Genomic DNA, 24,902 nt, shown 5'->3' with positions numbered 1-24,902 from the left:
AGATGTGAGTGTTCTCCTCACTTCTCTATCTTGAACTCCACAATCAATTCCTTGACCTTGTTGACATGGAGTGCAAGGTTGATGTTGCGACACCATTCAGCCAGTTGTTCTATCTCACTTCTGTAGACCTCCTCATCGCCATCTGAGATTCGGCCAACCACAGAGGTGTCATTGGCAACTTTATAGATGGCATTTGAGCAGTGACAAGTGCAGAGGGAGAAGAGCAATGGGCTAAACATGATTCAAATGCAAAGAAATTCAATTCTGGTCAGTAGCACAAATGGCAACATATAATGTAGGCTTTGGTGTGGAGGGTGAGTAGTGATAAGATAAATAATGAGAGCTCAGGGCCAACATATTCCTACAAGCACGAAAGCCAATGGTAGTGAGTAGAGGGAGCCCTGGATGTCGAGAGACATCGAGAGTTGAATAAATTGAACAGAAGAAGCATAAGATAGTATAGTCATACTTCCTTCACACTGTCCTCTCAAAATGACACCTTTCACTGTACCCTCGGCCTTCGAAACTCCACAGAAACAATCCGTTCATCCAATCTCTCCTTATAGCTAATATTCTCTAAATCAGGCTGCATCTTGGTGAACTTGTCCAGCACCCGTTCCAAAGCTTCCACATCCTTCCTGTAAGAGGGCACCAAAAACTTGATACAATCTCTGAATGCAGACTAACCAAAGTCTTATACAGTTGCAACATGATTTCCAGTTTCTGAAACTCAGTGCCCTGACTGATGAAGACGAGCATGCCATTTGCCTTCTTTACCACCTACACTCTTCCTTTATTTTTATCTCTTTCACTCCAATAGCTGCCAACAACAGGGCCCTATGAGTCAAAGCCGATCTGTATCATTCAGTTTGTTTTCTTTATCTCCACTCGAACAGAAAGATTCTCTTTGTTCTCTCACCACTTCTCCCTCTTCTCTGCAACATAAAATGAGCCTGTTTTTAAATTTTTTCCAGTTCTGAAGTAAAGTCACTTCCCTGTAATGTTAACTCCATTTCTTTCTCCACAGGTGGTGCTTAACCTGCTGGGTGTTTCTTGCATTCTGTTTTCAGTCCAGCAAGGGATGCACTAAGTGACACAACCCTGAATTCATACTGACTAATTTCAGAACTAAGGAGACTGTAAGCTGTAGTGTTGTTAGATACGGGCTGGGTGACTCCTGTGCAGTGGGACATCATGGCATTGAAGGCTTACTGGCTGATTTTGCATTGGACAAGACAATGAGTCTAAACAATGATGACACTACAACTAAACGTTGTAATTCTCCATTTCAGACATTGGATCTGACTGACTTACTGCCTGTTATGCGGCTGAAGTTTAGGGCAGCAATGAAGGTCCTCCACCCCTGTCTGTCCTTGGCCATCTTCTCTATTCTGCCCTAGGTGTGGTTCAGGGTCCTCATTTCTGCCTCTACGGTATGACGCCAAGTTGCCTTTGGTTTCCCGCGTTTCCTCCACCTTTCAGGAGTCCAGTGAAGTGCTGTCTTGATGATTGGATCTGAAGAGGCTCCTAAACTGATTCCAAAGAAAATTTCCAGTGTAGTCACATAAAGTGCTGAAGGAACGCAGCAAGTCAGGCAGCATCTAACTTGCTTACTTACTTGCTGTCCGTGATGCCACTGGTGTTTAGGGCAGCAATGAAGGTCCCTCATCTCTGTCTGTCCGCACCGTCGCACAGAGATAACAAGGATTCTTCATTGTGGCTTCAATAACAATATTTTGACCAGTCAGGGTTGTTATCCCTAAGCTGAACCTTCGAACCTGGAGGAATGATGAACCGCTGTTAGTTTGGCCTCTGCCCTTTGACCTTTTTGGCATGGGTGATCCTACCAAGAGCCAAAGCATAAAGCCCTGCGTTCAGCCAACATAGCTCCTTAGGTCATTGACAGTCTCTAAACCACGCAAGGCTGTGGTCCTGTTGGAGGGGCCAGCATCTAAGGAGGGGAATAAACAGTTGACATGTTGGGCTGAGAGGGCTGGAAAGGAAGGGGGGAAGAAGCCAGAATAAGAAGGTGTGGGGAGGGGAAGGAGTGCATGCTGGCAAGTGATTGGTGAAACCAGCTAAGGCAGGAGGTGACTGAGTAGGGGAGGGGGGAGGTGATAGGTGGAAAAGGTAAAGGGCTAAAGAAGGGGGAATCTGACAGGAGAGGACAGTGAACCATTGGAGAAAGGAAAGGAGGAGATAGGTGATGGACAGCTGAGGAGAATGTAAGAGGTGAGAGGGAAAACGAAGTGGGGAATTGGAAAAAGAGAGAAGGGCCAAGGAAAAGAAATTACCTGAGGTATGATAAATCTATGTCGTACCATCTGGTGGAGGCTACCAAGACAGAATATGAGGTGTTACTACTTAGATGCTTCATGACTTGCTGAGTTCCTCCAGCATTTTGTGTGGGTTGCTCAAGATCTCCAGCATCTTGCCGAACTTCTTGCATATCCAATGTACTCAGATGTTTTCCCACAGAATAACATACAGTAATGGCTAACCTTCAGGTGGGAAGACAAGCCAGAAGATTCCACAATCAAATTCTATTTGAGTGACTTAATTTTAATTGACACTCCAATACACTGCTTAGAGAGAGCCAGAGTGTTGGAGGAGTTGTCATGAACCGCCAGCACTGTCTACCATGCTTGAGACCCTTAAGAAGCTTTAACGAAGAGCATAGAACATAGAAGAGTACAGCACAGGAACAGGCCCTTCAGCCCCCAATGTTCTGCCGAGCCAGCTAAAAAGCAAATAAAATACACCCTGAAACTAATCCGTCCTACCAACACAATGTCCACTTCCCCCCATCTTCCTCACATTCATGTGCCTATCTAAATGACCCTTAAAAGCCTATAATGTATTCATCTCTACCACCATACCAGACAGCACATTCCAGGCATCCACCACTCTCTGACTAAAAATACTTAACCCTCACATCCCCTTTGAACCTACTCCCTCTCACCTTCAGTGCATGCCCTCTGGTATTAGATATTTCAACCCTGGGAAGCAAATACTCCCTGTCTACTCTGACTATGCCTCTCATACTCTTACAAACATCTGCTCAGCCTCTGCTGCTCCAGAGAAAACAACCCAAGTTTATCCAGCCTCTTGTGATAGCACATGCCCTCTCAACTAAGCAGCATCCTGGTAAACCTCTTCAGCACCCTTTCCAAAGCCTCAACATCCTTCCTATAGTGGGGTGACAAGAACCGAAGAAGAGCTGAGTGTTTTGGGGCGGAGGGTAATCTTCATTATCTTGGGGAAACTTCTGCCAGTGCTGAAACAAACCTGTACCGTTTATGTCAGTGGAGACTTTGCTGAGCTGCTATGTTTTCAACATCAAAACAGTGATTGGATTTCAAATGTATTTCACTGACTTGAGAACGTTAAAGACACTATATTGCTGCATGAAAGAAGTCATTGGAAAGAAGTACTGGCAGATATGAAGCAGCCTCTTTATTCGACAAAATATATCACAAATAACCGGACAATCTTTGGAGTTGTGAGAGAGGGAAAGAGATAGAGAGAAGAGAAAGAGAGAGCATGAGGTCTGGTTGACCCAGCACTGCATGATATTTTATATGTTAAAGATTAAAGAGAAGTTCAGGACAATTCAAACAAATCCATATTTACAATGCTTCCTTTGAATGACATGTAACAGTTTCAAATGGCTGGATCTTCCCAGCAACACACCTCCTTGTTCACACCTGTATTACAGACACCCAAATACATACAAGTAATGAATTTAAATCAGCATGTCTGTTCTTCCAATTAAACTTGGCTCACAGATTTTAGGAACCCATTGTTCAGAGCTGCATTTTAGTTTTAATCCACAATTCATATTTGAATCTGAAGACTAGTGGCTGAAGTTAAAGTTATTTGCTACATGTGCTAACCCCAAAAATCGCTGTAACATATATAAAGGCCAGTACTTGCTCAGCTCTCCTGAGGTTTTGTGCAATCATGGGAACTAATAAAGTTAACAAGGGAAGTTGGCCCAGATCCGGGAATCCCGTCCGTCTATAACTCCACAGCAGTAAATAGAATTGTGTTGAGTGTTTGTTGAAATTGCACTGGTAATTTTGCAGTGTCTATTTTGAACCATGGTGCCTTTAGCCTTCAGGCATTTTCTGGAGGAGCTGAGTCACAGCTTGAAGCATCACAGCTCCACATTCCTCTTTAAGAGAAAATGATATGCATTTTTAGTTTACAATTCTCGGCAACTACTGTGCTCATATCTAAATGTGTACAAAACTAGATAGGTTTTGAATGTGAGAAGGGATTCCATCCACTAGAATAATATGAATGGAGAGCGAAAGGAAATATTCGCAAGCATGTGGAAAACCAACTCCCTCTACTGGAGGGACCAAGAGAAGCACTATGCTACCTATTTATTACCTCTAAAATTATGTTGACAGGTCTTTGATGTTCAAAATATCCACTACTTATCTTAAGAGGGTAACATGTCCTCTAACCCATGGTTGTCAAACTGGCAAATGACCTGGAGTTTCAAGATCAATCTTGAATACTCTGCTGTGAGCTCTCCTGGAGAGAAAAATATATTAGAAGTGTTTTTTTCCACTTACTTTGTGATTACTCTCTGACATTAGCTGTGACTTAGCTGGTGCTATTTATCTCTGAGTTAGAAAGTACTGGGTTCGAGTCCAACTGCAGAGGTTTGAGGACAAAATTTAGCCTAGGGTGCCCACCTCAATGGGCATACAGTGTGCCCACCGCCCCTTGCTGCAGCAGTCCTCCACCAAATTTTGTTACTTTGTCTTTTTCTTTTCATGGGTCTTCTCCATCTGGTCTTCCGAGGGAAAGTTTAGCTCCAACATGACCATTCGTCTAGATGACTCTGGCAGTAGCACTATGTCCGGCCTAAGCATTGTCGAGGAGCTATGCTCAGGGAATCCGAACTGTTTCCTTAGGTTGAGTCTTCATTGCCAGTCCTTTGCTGTTTCTAGGAGGCTGGCATGCTCCTTAGATTGGGTTTGAGTCTTCTGCTCTGCCTTCATAAAAATAATTGCTTGCTTTGCTGGGCGATGGCAGTGCACAAGGTGTCAACCACTGTCTTCAGAACCTGGTTGTGGTGCCAACGATAACGTTCCTCCCACAGGGCTTTTGGGCAGCAGCTGAGGATGAACTCTAATGTTCCCCTTCCCTCAGCACAGGGACCGTGCTGTTGTTTCAGCCTTACCCCAGCAGCAGAGGTGCACTGTGCTTGGCAAGATTCAGGAACCCGATGCGGTGGGGTTCAGCTCGCCAAAGATGCCCCCCCCCCCACCCCCACGAGACACATTCCGTTACCCGGTCCCATCTTGTCCACTTGCCTTATTGCCACATGCCATCAAACTCGCTGGCACGTAGCTCCTCCACAGCAGCTCGCACCTCGTGCTGGCCCAGCTGGGGCCATGCTCTTCTTTGCACCTTATCGTTGAGGACCGTTGGGAAGCAACCCAAGCCCACCCATCCCGATGCCACTGAGTCCACCAGCACATAACGGTGCTGCCGTGCTTCAACTTGTTCAGCTGCATCCTGCGCCCTCCACCTCCTGCCCATCCTCACCTCAACACCAGCGTGCGAGACCTTCAGGTCACTGGACTCACTTCTCTTGCGCAGGTGACCATGAACTCCTCGCTCACACTGCCGATGGGGAGTTTCAGTCTGTTTGTCTGCCCGTACAAGACGATGCTGTTTAGGCTCCTAGGGAGACCCAGCCACCTCCGTAGGTGCCAGCTGATTTTTCTCTCAAATTGTTGACAGTGGGACATCACAGGATAGTAGAGGCCACAGGATCCGAGGGAGAATACCACATTGGTAAATCCAAGCCTTGAATTTTCCTGGCCACTCTGACGTCCACAGCAGCCAAACATTGTTGCAGCTCTTCCCTGGCTGCTTTGATAGATGCTGTGCTCATCAGTGAGCTGGGAAACACCTTGCTAAGGCTCTTCACAGGCTTCTCTGATAGGCTTGAAATTTGGTCGCCTCCTAGTTTAAAGTGGAATTTGTCAGCCACGTATCCTCTCTTGAGTACTAAGGATCTGGATTTCTTAGGATTGAAGTTCATCCTTGCCCAAGCGGTGAGCTTCTCCACACTCTGGATGATCCATCCACACCCTGGCACTGACATTATGTCATCCATGAATGCTCTTATAGGTGGTTGACGGGCACCAAACCTGGACAATGGGCCTCTGCACTCCACCTCTGCTGACTTGGCCAACATGTTCATCGCCAAGGAGAAGATGATCACAGACACTGTTATGATCCCCTTCTGAAGATAATGCCAATCAGGTGTGACTGTCCCAGAGGTGACTCTTGGACTGAAATTACTGTAGTAGCCCAAAATGAGTTTCCTGGTCCTGTTTGGAACATGGTGGCGCTCGAGGGTGACTTCAACCAGCGTATTCAGTGTGGAACCATACACAATTGTGAGCTCCAGCCAGAGAAAGGAGAGATCTCCCTTGCCTTCCTGTGCTTTTCTGATCAACTGAGTGATCCCTCCTGTATGCTCTAAGCACCTTGGAAGTGGTGCTATCCCTCCATTCTGCACTGAAGTGTCAATGTAGTGAATCTTCAGGAGATACTACGTTAGGCATCAGGCAATGATAATGGAAAATATCTTCCCCTCAACGCTGAGCAGTGCGATGACCAAAAACTGCTTGATGTTCTTGGAGATCTCCTCCTTGGAAATCCAGATACTGTCTGCAAACATCCAGTGGTTGGCCACTTCCCCCCATCCCCTCCAATTCACCCTGAGGATCCTCCACCATCTGTACAGAGGTTTGAGACAGCACCTGTACACCTTGTCTGATACTCCACTTGGTCCAGCTGCTGATCTTTGCCCTAGCTGTTCTTACTATTTCTTGGACCTCTTTCAAGCTGGGCTCCTTGCTGTTGAACTCAGTAGTAGGTGCTGGTGGACTTATCAGATCCCTGTATTCCCCCAAGTCTTGTGCCCTGGCTGCATCTGCTTAGGTGTCCTGGAGATGCTGAGCAATCTCCTCTTTTGGGCAAGATAGGTGTCCATTCCATTTTTGTCCAAGAAAATTCATAGTGACGCTAAATGGATCAGCTATGAGGCCAGGTCTCTTTCTGACCCTCTCCCTCTTCCACCGTCTGTGCCATTCTGCCCCGCTGAGGGTGAGGAGCTTCTTCCTCAGGACGTTACGAAGTTCCTGCAGTGCTTCCTTCTCCTCCTCAGCTGCCTCCTTGAACTTTCGTTCAAGTGACCTCAGCTCCTGTCTCAGCTGACTGATCTCACTGGCCCTCGTGTTCATGCATGGGTGCGTTCAGCCGATGTTTCTCCTCTTTGCCAATCCTCTCTGTAGTGAGACTGATGATGGCCACTGACATGAACTTGACCCTTCTGTCTCCAACCCCTCCTAAAGCTTCTAGTATCTTGTCCACACCATGGTCGAACAGATGCCACTCATCCTCATTGCCTGCTGGAGGCCACTTCACCCAGCGATGTTCTGATGCTATGGTTGAGCTTGGGGTCTTGAGTACATAGAGTTTCTGGGCACTGTGGGGGGGGGATCTCCGGGTCTGGCTCCTCCTGTGTCTCACCAGGGGCTGATCCCTGTGCACTGTACCCGCTGTTCCTTGCTCAAACATCTCATCCTGGCCTGGCAGGTTCTTACAAACTTTGCTGCAGACCCATTCCCTGCTCATAGTCAGTTGAACGTTAGCATGGGTCTTTGTCTGTAGGTCCGTCTGGCCAGGGTTCTCATTCTTAACTCACCCCCCCCCCCCACCACCTCAGGCTCCCCTGGGGGTATACTTCTTGGCTTTGATGGGTTCTGATGGGTTGATGGGAGGCACAGAAGAAGCAGCTCAGGTTGCTAGCCCTTGCTGCCCCTGGTGCCATCCTGAAGCACTCTACTTCAAACATAATGATGGGAAAAGACTAAGGCAGAGGAAAAGACTCAAGGATATTTGCAGAAGCGCCGTAAAAAATAACATCATCACAAACTTAGAGAGAGTCACAGAGACATACAGCATAGAAACAAGCCCTTTGGCCCATTGATTTCTCATCAACCATCAACCACCCATTTACACTATTCCTATATTTTATTCTCCATACATCTTCATGACCTCTCTCCATATTCTATTGCTCAACTACTGTATGTACCAGAAACAATTTACAATGGCCATTTAAGGCACCAATCCCACAAGTCTTTGGGATGTGGAAGGAAACGCGGTCACTCAAGGTTGGGGGTTGGGCTGGGGTGGCAGCAGGAGGGGCGGACACCCACTCTGTCACAGAGAGAATGTGCGAGCTCCACAAAGACGGCATTCAAGGTCAGGACTGGAGCCAGGTCTCCAGCACAGTGAGGGAGTTTGTCTGCTAGTTGCCCCATCAGCAGGGACTCATAGAATCAAAGCATCATACAGCACTGAAGCAGGTCCTTCAGTCCAACTGGTCCCTGCTGACCAAAATTCCCACCAAAGCTTATCCCACATTTAGACCATCTCCCTCTAACTCTTTAATATTCACGTACCTATCCAAGTACTTTATAAATGTTGTTAATATTCCTGTGCAGGTGATGGAGTGAAGATATGTATCTACCAAAGAAGCTGTAAGGCACTCCTTCCCTCCACTTGCCTACAGTCACCCTTAGGCAAGGTTTAGCACCTGCTTAGCCACCCTATCTAGGGTCATGTAAAGCCATGGCAGCAGCTGGGGCATATCACAAGTCCTAGTTATAGGACCATTGACACCAGGCAGACAATCCCTGAACAGGATTGATAATGGCTGGGGGGCCACCCATCTTAAATAGACACTGTTCAGAAGAAAGCAATAGCAAAATACTTCTGTAGAATTTGCCAAGAACAATTCTGGTCAAAAGACCATGATCGCCCATGTCGTACGACATGGTACATGATGGTGGTGATGAAAGAACCTGCTTCAATCATTTCCTCTGGTAGTACATTCCATGTATTGACCACCCTTTGGGCTGTGTCACTCTCCTCTCCTATCAGATTCCTTCTTCTTCAACCCTTATCTTCTTCCACCTATCACCTTCCAGCTTCTCACCTCCCCCACCCACTTGGCATCCCCTCCTCCTCTCCGACCTGCTTATTCCGGCTTCTTGCCTCTTCCTTTCCAAACCTGATGAAGGATCTTATCCCAGAACGTCAACTGTTTATTCTTTTACATAAACGCTGCTGAGTTCATTCAGCATTTTGTGCGTTGCTCTTCACTCGAGGGGACGAGTGGAAGCAATCCAGCAGGATAGTGCAGACATACATCCTCCTTCTCATTGGCCGAGGGAAATGATGCGTGCTGAGAATGATTGTGCTGGATACCATATGGCAAAACAAGTAGATGGAGCTCGTGTGATGGAAGGGTGTGCGGTCTCTCGGATTAAAGTGTCAGTTGAATGACACTGCCACTGATAGTGAAGCATTCCCTTGGTAATGCACCACAGCATCAGTATAGTATTTTGTGCATGTCATTCTGTAGCAGTGCCTGATCCCGATGGTTCCCAACTTATACACAAAACCCGAACCTTCACCCCAACAACACATGAAATTGGCAATCCAATTTTGAATTCAAAGTTCAAAGTACAAAGTGTATTTATTATCAAAGTATGCATACATGGTACAACCTTGAGATTTGTCCTCTTACAGACAGCCACAAAACAAAGAAACCCCAAAAGACGCTGATTTGCTCCAGCATTTGGTGTGTGTAGCTTGGATTTCCAGCATCTGCAGATTTTTTCTTGTTTGTGATTTAAACCCCAAAAGAGCTCATTTTTAAAAAAAAGACCATCAAACACCCATTGTGCAGAAAGAAAAAGAAACATGCAAACAATCAAAGTAAGCAAATAGTATTCAGAACTGGAGTTCTACCAAAGACACAAAGCCAGGCATCACCGCAGTCGGAACAAGTCTCAGTCGCAGTTCATCGTAGCGCTGAGTAAGTATTGTAGGACCACAGATGTGAAGCCAGGCGTCACCACAGCTGGAGCTGGTCCCTGCCTCAGCTCAGTGCAGAGCTGAGCAAACATCGCAGGACAGCAAGCAGAACCATCCCCTCCCTCACCTCCGGTCCTGACACCCTGACTTGTTCAATCTGGCCCAGCGCTTAAATTGTTCAAACTCCAGGTCATTCCTCACTCTCAGACAGCTCTGTGGGGGGCCCAGACACCGCCTCCACGATTCGACCTGTACCTGACCCTTCCAGTTCAGGATAACACATATAAAATGCTGGAGGAACTCAGCAGGCCAGGCAGCATCTATGGAAAAAAGTACAGTCAATGTTTCAGACAGAAACCCTTCGGCAGGACTGGGGTAGAAAAAGCTAAGGAGTAGATTTGAAAGGTAGTGGTAGGGGAGAGAGAAACGCCAGGCGATAGGTGAAACCTGGAGGTGGGGGGATGAAGCAAGGAGCTGGGAAGTTGATTGGTGAAAGAGACAGAAGGCCATGGAAGAAATAAAATGGGGGGTGGGGGGAGGAGCACCAGACGGAGGTGATGGGTGGGCAAGAGGATAACATGAGAGAGGGACAAGAGAATGAGAAATGGTGAGGGGTGGAGTGTGGGGGTGGAGGCATGACTGGAAGTTTGAGAAATCGATGTTCATACCACTAGGTTCAAGGCTACACAAACAGAATATAAGGTGTTGTTCCTCCAGCCTATGGCCTTATACTGACAGTGGAGGAGGCCGTGTAAGGACATATCAAAATGGCAATGGGAAGTGGAATTAAAATGGGTGGCCACTGGGAGCTCCTGCTTGTTCTGGCGGATGGAGCTTAGATACTCGGCGAATAAACAGGTGACGTTTCAGGCCGAGACCCCTTCGGGTCAAGTTCTGATGAAGGGTCTCGGCCTGAAACATCGACTATTCCTCTCCATAGATGTTGCCTGACCTGCTGAGCTCCCCCCCAGCATTTTATATGTGTTAACCTTCATTTTCAGTCTGTGCAGAATCTCAGCTACAAAGCAAACCCAATTCCATGAACTCATTTCTGTGTCCCTGACAGAGTAATTAGGAGGTACATCTGGGAAAGGAATGATTCCTGGAATATTGTAATTACTGAAAAGAAATTGCAACCACTCTGAATAATTAGACAATATTTGAAATTACTTGGAACAAGAGTGTGAGTATTTAAATATGCCTGCTCCATGCTGAGTCTGCACAAGCATAAGGAATAATCCAGCATGCATGCTGTATTATCAACCAATCCATTCTATCTACAGCAGGAGTTGTCAGTGCGAAAGGTCAGTGTTTCATTGCTTATTGTGTTTAGAGGAAATATTCAACCATAAAGGTGACCGATGTGCAGAAGCAGCCTCTTTAATTTAAAGCAGCCTTCCTTCAGGGATTTAAACTGTGCCGAGTGCTTTGTGTTCCTGCCGTACTTCACTGATCCAGTCGTTCAGAAGCGGCTAGATCACCAGCTCAGCAGGCTGTGAAGATGTCACTGAGAAACAATGGGCACAAATTATATTGTCTCACTTGATGAAAGGAAGGAGGCAGCTATTTGCTCCCAGCTGGAACTGGTTGTCAGGAGAGAAATAAATAAACAAACAGGCAGCTTTCAAAGCCGGGAGGGAGGCTATTAAATGAAAAGTCAAAGGCTACTGGCTGACATGTATTGTATGTGCAGTGTAAGACCCATCACACTGATTGGCTGTGGAATTAGGGGAGTTCATTTGTCATGGCAAGTTTTCTAGGTTTCCCACACTGATAGGGTCACTGACTGTACTATTAAGTAGATGAGGCTTGCTGAGGACAAAGTTCAAAATTCACAGTAAATTTATTATCAAAGCACATATATGTCACCGTATACCACCTTGAGATTCATTTTCTTGCACGCATTCGCATCAGCACAAAGAAATGCAATAATCAATGAAAAACTTCAAAGACTGACAGCAAAGATGCAAAAGAAGGCAGACCGTGCAAATATAAAAAGAACATATATAAAAATAAATAAGCAAATAAATAATGCTGAGAACGTGAGTTGCCGAGTCCTAGAAAGTGAGTCCACAGGTTGTAGAATTATTTCACTGTTGAGGTGTTGAGGTAAGAGAAGTTATCCATGCTGGTTCAGGAGGCTGATGGTCAAAGGGTAATAATTGTTCCTGAATCTAGTGGTGTGGTACCTAAGGCCTCAGTACCTCCTCCCCGTTGGTAGCAGCGAGAAGAGAGCATGGCCTGCCTGGTGGGAGACCTTGATGTTGCTTCTTTCATGCAGCGCTCTTTGTAGATGTGCTCAATGGTGCGGTGTGCTTTGCCTGTGAGGATTTTTTTGTAGACTAGGCAAGGTGTGGATGAGGTTTGTTACATATTTTCACAAAATCCTGTGCCCTAATCTGTTGGGTGGCTCTGGGAAAAAATGGTGCTAATTCAGCTCAAGATTAGACCCGGAGACTCAATAATTTTAAGTTTTGTGCGCAGATCAGAAAAATACACTGGGGAAAGCAGCTGTCCTGGCTTGATAGTGTATAGAACAGCCAATTCCCTTTTTAAGTGTAAGGTATTCAGTCGAATGTTCCTCTTGTCTTTCTCTCCACTCTTGCCTTTGTCCCTTGTTCATTTCCTCATCTCTCCCAACTTCCCTTTCTCCTGCCTCAATAAGCTTCAAGGCCTTGGCCTCAGTACATTGTTGTGCAACTGAATCCTCGATTTCCTCACTTGCAGACCCCATACAATTCAGATCAGCAAAAACACCTCCTCCACAATCTCCATCAGCGCAGGTAGCCCACAAGTGAGTGTACTTCTCCCCCTGCTCTACTCACTCCATGACCGTGAGGCTGAACACAGCTCCAGTGCCATTTTGAAGTTTGCGGACACCACCACTGTCGTTGGCTGAATCAAGGGTCAGGACAGATCAGCGTAGAGGAGGGAGATTGAAAAGCTGGCCAAGTGATGACACAGCAACGACCTCTCACTCAATATCAGCAAGACCAAGGTGCTGATTATTAACTTCGCAAACACGAGGAATTCTGCAGATGCTGGAAATTCAAGCAACACACATCAAAGTTGCTGGTGAACGCAGCAAGCCAGGCAGCATTTCTAGGATGTTTCAGGCCGAGACCCTTCGTCAGGACTAACTGAAGGAAGAGCTAGTAAGAGATTTGAAAGTGGGAGTGGGAGAGGGAGATCCAAAATGATAGGAGAAGACAGGAGGGGGAGGGATGGAGCCAAGAGCTGGACAGGTGATTGGCAAAAGGGATATGAGAGGATCATGGGACAGGAGGCCCAGGGAGAAAGTGCAGCAGCAGGTCCATGAGCCAATCCTTATCAGGAGATAAGAGGTGGAGAGCGTCAGCAACATAGTGCTATTATTCCGAGGGATCTGTCCTGGGACCAGCACTTAAGCGCCATTACAAAGAAAGTACAGCAGCCCCTCTACTTCTTTAGAAGTTTGTGAAGATTGGCATGACATCTAAAAATCAGACAAACGTCTGTAGATGTGTGGGTGGGGAGTATATCAACTGGTTGCATCACAGCCTGGTATGGAAACACCAATGCCCTTGAAAGGAAAATCCTACAAAAAGTAGAGGAATCTTCCCAGTCTGTCACAGGTAAAGCCCTCTCTACCATTAAGCGCATCGACAAGGAACACTACACAAAAAAGCATCATCCATCCTCAAGGGCTCTTACCAGCCAGGCCATGCTCTCTGCTCACTGTTCTCGCTAGGAAGAAGGTACAGGAGGATCAGGACCCACACCACCAGGTTCAGGAACAGTTATTGCCCCCCAACTATCGTCAAGTCAAGTCAAGTTTATTGTCATTTAACTACATACATGTATATAATGTATGTAACCATATATTGTAATGGATATAGAAACAAGATGCTTCTTCGAACCAGGGTGTAAAGCATAGTAGTACACATAACACATATAGCACTCAATAACTAATGAAGGTAAGGATAAAATCTACAGATGAATCACACATAAATAATAAACTAAAGTGCATTAATATTAACTATTGTAAGGTATGGAACAGATTAACCGGTGACACTAAGAATACGGTGAGTTCAGAACCCCAACGGCCTGGGAAGAAACTGTTTCTCATCCCAAACATTCTTATCTTTATGCATTGGAGTCCTCTGTCTGATGGTTGAATGTCAAAGAGGATGCCGGATGGATGGGTGGGATCCTTAATAATACTAAGGGCCCTGCATATGTAGAGTTCCTGATAAATGTCCCCGATGGATGGTAGGAAGACCCCTATGATTGTCTCAGCCTTTCTCACAGTGCTTTGTAGGAACTTCTGGTCTGATGCTCAGCTGCTCCTATACCAACTTGTCAGGACGCTCTCAATGGTGCTCCTGTAAAACACAGTTAAGATGGGGCGGGGGAGTGGAGTGGAAGCCTTGCTTGCCTCAGTCTTCTTGGGAAGTGGAGATGCTGCAGTGCCTTCTTGTTCATGGAGGTGATATTAGAACATAGAACATAGAACATAGAATAGTACAGCACAGTACAGGCCCTTCGGCCCACAATGTTGTGCCAACCCTCAATCCCTGCCTCCCATATAAGCCCCCACCTTAAATTCCTCCATATACCTGTCTAGTAGTCTCTTAAACTTCACTAGTGTATCTGCCTCCACCACTCACTCAGGCAGTGCATTCCACGCACCAACCACTCTCTGAGTGAAGAACCTTCCTCTAATATCCCCCTTGAACTTCCCACCCCTTACCTTAAAGCCATGTCCTCTTGTACTGAGCAGTGGTGCCCTGGGGAAGAGGCGCTGGCTATCCACTCTATCTATTCCTCTTATTATCTTGTACACCTCTATCATGTCTCCTCTCATCCTCCTTCTCTCCAAAGAGTAAAGCCCTAGCTCCCTTAATCTCTGATCATAATGCATACCTTCTAAAGCAGGCAGCAGGAGGATATTAAGGGACCAGCTGAGGTAATCTGTGATGTGAACTCCCAGGAACGTGGTGCACTGAACTCTCTCTGTGGAGGAGCCATGCATTCACAGAAAGGGATGGTTTGTCTGCACCTTCCCAGTCTACAATGTTCTTGTTTGTCTTCTGCACGTTCAGGCTTAAGTGCTCTTCTCACATTAATCCACCAGCCATCTCCTCTTCCTCTCTATACTCCGTCTTATCATCGTTTTTGATGAGGCCAACATTGTTGTGTCATCCCCGAACTTGATGACACAGTTTGAGCTGGATCCTGCGACACAGTCATGCGTCAGCAGTGGGCTGAGCACACAGCCCTGGGGAGCGCCATTGCTCAGCATAATGGGACAACGGATGTTTCTGCCCACACGGACTGACTGTGCCCTTACTGTTAAGGAGCCCAATATCCAATTGCAGCAGGAGGTGTTGAAACCCACAAGGACAGTTTACCCACTAGTTTCTGGGGCATGATGGTGTTGAACACTGAACTGAAGTCTATAAACAGCAGTCTGGCATTTGAGACCCCACTTTCCAAGTGGGACAGGGCAAAGTGGAAGGCAGAGGCTATAGCATCGTCAATGGATCGATTTGAGCGATAAGCAAGCTGGAAAGGGTCCAATGTAGCCCGGAGAAATGTGCCCTATGACCATTCGCTCAAAGCATTTCACAATAGTTGATATTAATGCCATTGGACAATAGTTATTTAGGCAGGTTACTGTTGCCTTCTGTGGTACTGGAATGATGGTTGCCACCTGGAAAACCAAGGGGACAATGGATTGTTCCAGAGAGAGGTTGAATAGAACCTTCAGCACCTCCGTCAGCTGGGCTGCATTGTCTTTCAGAACCCAACCTGGTATGTTATCAAGCCTTACAGCTTTGCATGGTTTGACTCTGGCTAGGGTCTTCCTCATCACAGTGTCAGCCAGACGGAGTCTTAGCTCTCCTGGGGGGAGGGGTGCCTTCTCCTCACCAGAACTTTGTTCTGCACATCAGACTTTTGAAACACTGGATAACTTCACTCAACTTCACTTGCCCCATCACTGAACCGTTCCCACAAACAATGGACTCACTTTCAGGGACTCTTCATCTTATGTCCTTGATATTTATTGCTTATCTATTTATTAATTATCTTAACAATTTTTCTTTTGTATTTGCACAGTTCGTTGTGTTTTGCACATTGGTTGTTTGTCCATTCTGTTGGCTGTGATCTTTCCTTGATTCTATTGCGCTTCTAGGATTTACTGTGTATGCCCACAAGAAAATGAATCTCAAAGTTGTATATGGTGACTTGTATATACTTTGATAATCAATTTACTTTGAAGTTTGAACTTATTGTTCCTGATTCCTCCATTTTCTTTCCCAATCTTTGCATGACTAATGCTCAGATTAAGAAAAATTACAAGGACTATTGGATCTTGTATCAATCTTATGTAGTCAATTTGCTCCCCGTTGAAATAAGTGACCCATTAAAGTGAGGGACTGTTGGCTTCTACCATTCAGGCAAGTAGCTTCATGCTGATCTGTGGCTTGCACTTACCCACAATTGTTTTACATTCTTTAATATTTTTCACCTTCTACAGCAACACACACAAAATGCTGAAGGAACTCAGCAGGTGGTCCTGAAGAAGGGTCTCAGCCTGAAATATCAACTACACACTCTTTTCCATAGATGCTTCCTGGCCTGCTGAGCTCCTCCAGCGTTTTGTTTGTGTTGCTTTGGATTTCCAGCGTCTGCAAACTTTTTTGTGATTCCCTTTACCTTCGATTTTTTGCAGCACGCAGTGCAGTCCATGGAATGAGATTCAGAGTGCCGTTAGCATTTGTATGTGAAAATATTTCCCAGTTTAGCTGAAATACCTAGCAGATTCAGAACCAGAATAAGAACCAGGTTTATTATCACTGATGGATGTCATAAAGTTTGTTGTGTTGTGGCAGCAGTACAGTGCAATACAAAAAAAAATCTATAAGTTACATAAGGAAAATATATGAATAAATAAGTAGTGTAAAAAGAGAGTATTTGAGTGAGGTAGTGCTCATGGGTTCAAGGGTCATTCAGAAGTCTGATAGTGGGAGGAAGCTACTGTTCTTAAAATGTGTTGAATGTATGTCTTCAGGCTCTTGTGCCTTCTCCCTAATGGTAGTAATGAGAAGGGGGAATGTCCCGGACAGTGAGGGTTCTTTCTGTTGGATGCTGCCTTTTTGAGGCATTGTGCTTTGAAAATGCCCTCGATGCTGGGGAAGCTAATGGCCATGATGGAGCTGGCTGAGTTTACAAACCTCTGCAGCTTTTTTTCCAATCCTTTGTATTGGTGTCCCCATACCAAATGGTGAAGCATTATGACGCTATGTCTCCGCGGAAGACAAAACTAAGTTGCACCGGTCCAGCTCCTGTGCTCGTCACATCCCCTAGTCAATGAAGTGCTTTAGAAGTGTGCTTAGCGTTGTGACGTGGGTTACCTAGCAGCTAATTTATACACTACAAGCTCCTGAAAGCAATTGAATCTGTTATAATGGGGTGAAATGTATCAGGTACAAGGTTGAAATCTACCACTTATGCTTGAAATCTAACGTTTAACATTAGTCCTGAAGAAGGGTCTTGGCCCCAAAACGTCGATTTCCATAGATGCTGGCTGACCTGCTGAGTTCCTCCAGCATTTTGTGTGTGTTCCATGGGCTTTCTCGTACTTATACTGTGAAATTGCTCTACATTTATCAATTGAGTTGTTATCTCTGGGACATGGTTCAATTCTCAATAGGATATTTTGTATTTGCTCCAACTATGTTGATGCAGTAATAAGAACAAAAGAAACCAGATATATCAGGCTTTTCTTTTGGTTAGTCACATTGGATAATAGAAACTTTGAAAAAGTAATTCCATGCCCTATCTACTTTTGATTTGAGTGTTCCTCTTTGTTACCTATGTTGGATGACAGAATGACTCTGTGTCATTGAGATCTCTCGAGCAGAAAGCTGCCTTCAGATAGAATTTGCAGTCTCTCTCTTTATTACCACAGACAATTCATTGCCCGAAGAAAGCAAATCTGTTAGCTAGCAGGGATACTCACATATTCTCCAGCTATTCTTCTGTTGCTTCAGACCCTTCTTATTTATTTGCCAGAAGCATTCTTCCCAGGGCAAAATGTAAATTAACTCTAATATTCTTGCATTTGTATAGCACCTTATCAGAATGAAATCAATGAAAGGCAGTTCATACACAGTTTTAATTATTCTGATGAGTAGTGATGGTCTTTCCTTACATAATGTGGTTTTTCTGCAAGGCAATCAAGTCAATGGCCATTTATACTTCTGTCTTAGCTGTCTGAGTAATGTTCCCCTGATCACTCACAGAAATCTATGCTCTTAACACATTGGAATCTTTATCATTCTCCTATCTGTTTATCAGTTCGGTAGGTCATTAGTCAGAATCAAGCAATTTCTTTATATCATGGAACACACATAAAAGTTGCTGGTGAACGCAGCAGGCCAGGCAGCATCTCTAGGAAGAGGTGCAGTCGACATTTCAGGCCGAGACCCTTCGATTGCACCTCTTCCTAGAGATGCTGCCTGGCCTGCTGCGTTCACCAGCAACTTTTATGTGTGTTGCTTGAATTTCCAGCATCTGCAGAATTCCTGTTGTTTGCGTCTTTATATCATGGAGTATTTTTGCTGAAATTACAACTGATGTTTTGCAGAGTTTCACAATTCTAGATGTTCAGATTAGGATAACCTTTGCGTACATACATTAAGGATCTTGATCTTTTGATTGATACTCTTCAATTTGGTGGAAGAACCTGAAACAAAGGAGTGTAATCCCAAACATTGCAGGAAAATGAATTTTGACAGGCCCTCAGTCATCAGATTCTTGAGCCAAAGAAGTTAACTTCACACAACCTGGGAACATTTCAATGATGTAGATTTCTATGTTCTATGTTCTAACCTATGGACTCATGTCCAAGGACCCTCATCTCATGTTACATAGAAATCATCAGCACATTACAGGCCCTTCAGCTCACAATATTGTGCCGGACATGTAACCTACTCTAGAAACTGCCTAGAATTTCCCTACTGCATAGCCCTCTATTTTTCTAAGCTCCATGTACCTATCTAAAAGGCTCTTAAAAGACCCTATTTTATCGGCCTAAACCGCCTTCGCTGCAGTGCATTCCATGCACCCACCATCCTCCGTGTGAAAAGCTTACCTCTGACATCCCTCCTGTACCTACTTCCAAGCACCTTAAAACTATGCCCTCTTGTGTTAGCCATTTCACCCCTGGGGAAAAAACCTCTGGCTATCCACACTATCAATGCCTCTCATCACCTTATACACCTCTATCAGGTCACCTCTCATCCTCCATCGCTCCAAGGAGAACAGGCCAAGTTCACTCAACCTATTCTCATAAGGCAATCCAATCCAGGCAGCAATTTTGTAAATCTCCTTTGCACTCTCTTGATAGTATCCACATCCTTCCTGTAGTGTGACCAAAATTGAACACAGTAGTTTAATTGGGGTCTAACGAAGGTCTAACTAATTTATTACCATTTCTTTCTTTTTGCATTTGCACAGTTTCATGTCTTTTGCACACTGCTTGAACATCCAAGTTGGTGCAGACTTTCATTGATTCTGTCGGGGTTATAATTCTATTATGGATTTACTGAGTATGCCCGCAAGAATTTTCTTACCATTTAAACATTTAAAGTGCCACGCAGTTTTCAGGCTGTACAAAAATTTCTGCTCAGAGTAATAGAGGGCAGCTGTAAGAAAAAAGAGGGAATGTTGCGGTCAAGAAGTTCAGTTGCTTAGATGAGACATCAGAATGGAGCAGAAATGTCATCTAAGTGAATTTGACTGTGGAATGGTTGTTGGTGCCAGATGGGGTGGTATGAGTATCTCAGAAACTACTGATTGCTTATGATAGTCACACACAACAGTCTCTAGAGTTCAGAGAATTGGTGCAAAAAAATCAAAAAGAATCAACCTTTGTGAGCAGTAGTTCCATGAGCAAAATGCCTTGTTAATGAGAGAAGTCAAAGAAGAACGGCCAGACTGGTTCAAGTTGACAGGAAGGTGACAATAATCCATATAACCACATGTTACAACAGTGGTGTGCAGACGAGCATTTCTGATTGCACAACTCATCGGACTCTGAAGTGGATGGGCTACAGCAGCAGAAGTCCACAAATATGCACAAAGTGGCCACTTTATTAAGGTAGCCACTGAGTGGATGCACCTTGATAATAAATTTAATTAGAACTTTGAATTTCAATATTTCACTAGTTCCATTTAATATCAGAGAATATATACGATATACATCTTGAAATTCTTGGTCTTCACAGACATCCACAAAAACAGAAGAGTACCGCAAAGAATGAATGACAGTAAAGATATTAGAAGCCCAAGGCCCCCTTTTCCCCTCCCACACACAAATAGCAGCAAAGCATCAACTCCCCCCCACTTAATTCAGCAAAAAAACATCAGCATCCACCACCCACCAAGCAAGCAACAGCAAAGCCCCCGAGAGAGACTATGATCTACAGTACAGAAAATCGAATCATTCACCCAACCAATTCAAAATGCTACAGGCTTCTCCCTCTCTCAAAAAAAAAGGAAATTGCCTTTTAAACTCACGAGAGAGCATAGGCCATCAACTTTTTGCTGTTGATGTTTCTGTAGCAGACAATTTCTTTTTTACGAGGTCGAGTTGCTAGCTTGATGGAAAACGTGCCAGGGGAGCCGGCTGGGTTCAAACTCAGGAGCCTTCGCTCTGAAGTCTGGCGCTGATGCCACTACGCCACCAGCCTGTCTCTCTCTCTCTCTCTCTCTCTCTCTCTCTCTCCCTCTCCCTCTCTCCCTCTCCCTCTCCCCCTCCCCTCTCCCTCTCCCCCTCCCCTCTCCCTCTCCCCCTCCCCCTCCCCTCTCCCTCTCCCTCTCCCCTCTCCCTCTCCCTCTCCCCCTCCCCCTCTCCCTCTCCCTCTCCCTCTCCCTTTCTCCTTAATCAAGGGGCAAAGAGATTTACGATGATTAACTTTGAAACAGTCAATGTCCAGACTACCACATGCAAGTCCAGGTGTGACTTGCCCATACAAAAAGCATTTGAATAGGTAATTTCCTTCCATTAAGACCTGTTTTCATGGCCACATTCCATGTTATTTCCGAGTTGCACAGTTGCAGAGATGTGACTGATGTCGGGGCTGCATGCCCAGCATTCCCATTGCAAAAGTACACAATCCAACACTTCGTTATGCACAATGTGTGCTAGAAAAATGTGATTGATTTTCCACTTCAGCTCAATAAGAAAAAAAACATGCACTACGTGATTACATTTCTGGGCTTTTGTTTGCAAGTAGTATGTCCCAGAGAAGGTGTATGGGGAAGTTGCTTCTTTCAGTGATGCTGGAAGAGGAGAAATACAGTGAAGCCCTTGGCAACACAACTATTTGTAATCATCCATCCTTGTTGAAATCCCAAGACTTTGGGTCAAATCGTACATCTCTCGGTTAAAACAAGCAAATATTGAGCAACAGCCAATGTTGTCGACTGAAGCATAGTGGCGGTCGGAACATCGAGACAGCAGTGTACGCATAATAAGTCAGCCGTGATGAAATGATGGAGCAGACTCAATGGGCCAAATTGCCTACAGCTGCTCCTATATCTTATTGTATTAATAGAGAAATCAAGCACAATAACGATAGGACATATTCTGGAATTGACTGAGCTACATTGTTTAAGAGAGTAGGCTAGAGAGGCCGAAAGGAAACTCCTGCTCCTATTTCCTATGTTATTTAAAATAATAAATGGTACAATGTAAAGATTATTAAACCGAAATATTAAATTGTTTCGTGCTCTGTAGATGCTACCTAACTTGCTGAGCATTTCCAGCATCTACTCATTTTTATTTCAGATTTTCAGCATCTGCAGATCTTTTTTTCTGATAGAAAATGTTCATTGGGAATGGTGCAAAACCAGCAGTGGAAGCAAGTCAAGGGATAGCTGGGTTCAAACCTATGAGGATAATGTCTGGGACAGCTTCAAAGGACCTTTTCATGTTGACAGACCAGTGCCAGGGGGCTTTGAAGCACAGTGCATAGAGACAAATCCACAGAACAGAGTCATAGAGTCATACTCCGCTACAGCACCGAAACAGGCCCTTTGGTCCATCTAATCCATGCTGACCTGTTATTCTGTCCAGGCCCATCTCTCACCACATTATCATCATCATCATGTGCCATGTCTATGACCATGATTGTTTTTGGAAATTTTTTTCCAAGGTTAGTGCTTTGCCATGGGCTTCTTCTTTTCAAGACAGCTGACCCCAATCATTATCAATACGCTTCAGAGACTGTCTGCCTGGCTTCAGCTGTCGCAAAACCAGGAATTGTGAAATGCACCAGCTGCTCATACAACCATCCACCATCTGCTCCTATGGCTTCAGCTGACTCCGATTGGCACTAAACAGGTGCTACACCTTGCCCAAGGGTGATATGCACTTCAGTGGAGGGTCAGACGGCTTACACCTCCTTTGGTAGAGACTTATCGCCACCCTGCCACCCATATCTAGACCTGGATCATTTAATAAACAAAGTGGCGAGAGAATGCAGGGTTAAACTAATGGATCAAATGGTCTTTTTAGCACATTTTGTGATCTTGACAAATGCCTTTTGAGTCAGGACTGCAAAGAGAAGGAGAGATACATTTTGAAAGTAATTCTGATAGTTGAACTCAGACAGAGTAGGTAGGAATTGAGTTTGTCATATTTTTCCAATTGTTTTAGTTGAAGAAATGTCATAGAACTACAAAAGTATGGAAAACAATGGTGTTTACTTTTTAGGCATTGCTTTCAAGAACTCTGTACCCTCAGGAGGTCAACTTGTGAACTTTTTTTTCCCTTTTGAGTTTCATTCCTTACAGCAATGACATTGGATGTTTATTCCCTCATACAAGGATCTTGACTGCTTTGTTTTTTCATTCCCCTGGGAAGTCATTATGATGGGCTACTCCCTTGATTCATTTACCGCGCAGATTCTAATTTTTCACACGGTTGCATAAAGAGATCTTCTCCAGGAATGGGAAAACCTTTTGAACTTGTCTGTTTGTTTTCGAGGATAATGGGATAATTCAGCCTCATCTCTGCATGCACTCCAGAGCTCTCCGCCTGCAATCTCGTGTTGAAGTTTCGTTCCCACAGGCAGTGTTCTCCACTCATCACGTTCAAACCAGAAAGTGAAGCAAAATGCTGACATTAGTGCCAAGTTGCTTTATGCATTAACCACAGATTACGAGCTGGGTTTGTGCTGGCATTTGTACTGTTGAAAGTGTATCCTTTTATTCCAGCCATCAATCTAATATTACACACAAGTTAACAAATAGGCAGCCAGCCTTCTCTTGGGCTGCTGCAAAGGGAACAGCGCCAGTAGCACCAGGGACAGTATAAATAGACGGAACAGGACAACTGCAGTACTTCTGCTCGTGATTGTGCTTTTCTGGTGAAACAGGCCAGGAGCTTTAGATGAGTAGAAGATATTCCTTGCAGGGATTGAGATAAGTAGGGGGTTACTCTATAATGAGGAATAAGAGGATTGTTGTGAAGGAAAGGGGAGACAGGTTCGCTTAGTCCTTAAGCTGTGCTGGACTTGGACTCAGTCGGTGTATAGCTAGAATGTAATCTACCTTACTCAAGCTGTACCTATTCTGGGATCCCAGTTTTAAACACGTAACAAACAGCTTGATGGTAATGAGGTGAAGGTAAATAAAAACTGATGAATGCTGGAGGAACAAGGAGGTCATGAGGAGAGCGATCCGTACAGAAAAAAGAGGGTGGGGAGGTGGAGGTAAAGATGTGCTTAGTGGTAGCATTGTGTCAGAAACGGTGGAAGTTATGGAGCATGATGTGCTGGACTTCTTCTTCTTCTTCAGCCCTTTACCTCTTTGACCTATTACCTCCCTTCACCCCCCCCCCACCCATCTTCCCCTTCACCTGGCCTCACCTATCACCTGCCAGCATGACCTCCTCCTTCTCCACCCACCTTCTTGTTCTGGTTTCGGACCCCTTCTTTTCCAGTCCCGATGAAGGTTCTTGGCCCAAACTGTAAACTGTTTATTCCCTCCAAGGAATAGCATACCCATAAAAGAGAAAATATACCTCCTTTACCTAGTTTGGTCTATTTGTCACTGCAGAGCTGCCAACACAACTTTTAACAGCTTCAGTTCAGGAGCAGTGAATACCAGCATTACCCATCCAGGAATAAAGGTGTTGCCTGACCTGCTGTGGTCCTCCAGCATTTTGTGATTGTTGCTTAAGATTTCCAGCATCTGCAGAATTTCTTGTGCTAATAAAAGTGGAGGATACAGTAGTGTAGTGGTTAAATTTTTGGACTAGTAACCAAAGGTCTGGATTTCTGTTCCTGAAATGTGAGTTCAAATCCCAGCTGCAGAATTCAAGTATATTGCCTTGGAATCATGGAATTACAGAAACAGTCTCATCAACCTATTTAGTCCAGGCTGACCATTTACAGTAATTCTACATTAATCCCATTTGTTTCTCTCTCCTTCTCTTCATCATTTCTTCCCAGAACCTATCTTACAACTACATCAGAAACAATTTACTATGCCAATAGACCTACCAAACCTTACAACTTTGGGATGTGGGAGGAAATCAGAGCACCCAGAGGAAGCCCATGCAGTCATAAGGACAATGTGTTAGAAAAAATCTCACGAGCAACACAGGATTCTCAGGATTCAACCCAAGTCTCCGGCACCATGAGGCAGCAGATCTGCTAGCTGCACTACCTTGGTAACAGTGAATTGTCCAAAAACATAAATCTGCCATCCTTACCTAGTTTGGTCTATTTGTCAGCTTGAACCAGTCTAGCCATTCTCCTCTGACCTCTGTCATTAACAAGACATTTTCACCCACAGAACTGAAATTCAGTGGATTTTTGTCTGTTTCTCTCATCATTCTCTATAAACTCTAGAGACTGCTTTAAGTGAAAATCTCAGGGGATCAGCAGTTTCTGAAATACTCAGATCACCCCATCTGG

At 44.8% G+C, this 24,902-nt stretch overlaps 1 protein-coding gene across 1 annotated transcript in view; it reads left to right on the top strand.

Moving 5' to 3' along the window:
* ntrk3a (neurotrophic tyrosine kinase, receptor, type 3a) overlaps positions 1 to 24,902 on the top strand; it is a 983,676-nt gene that overhangs the window by 927,610 nt on the left and 31,164 nt on the right. The gene's annotated exons all lie outside the window — the stretch shown is intronic.

Source organism: Mobula hypostoma, chromosome 13 (assembly GCF_963921235.1).
Source record: "Mobula hypostoma chromosome 13, sMobHyp1.1, whole genome shotgun sequence".
Taxonomy (NCBI): Eukaryota; Metazoa; Chordata; class Chondrichthyes; order Myliobatiformes; family Myliobatidae; genus Mobula; species Mobula hypostoma.
Note: the sequence above shows the minus strand (reverse complement) of the source record. Positions and strands in the feature narration are given on the sequence as shown.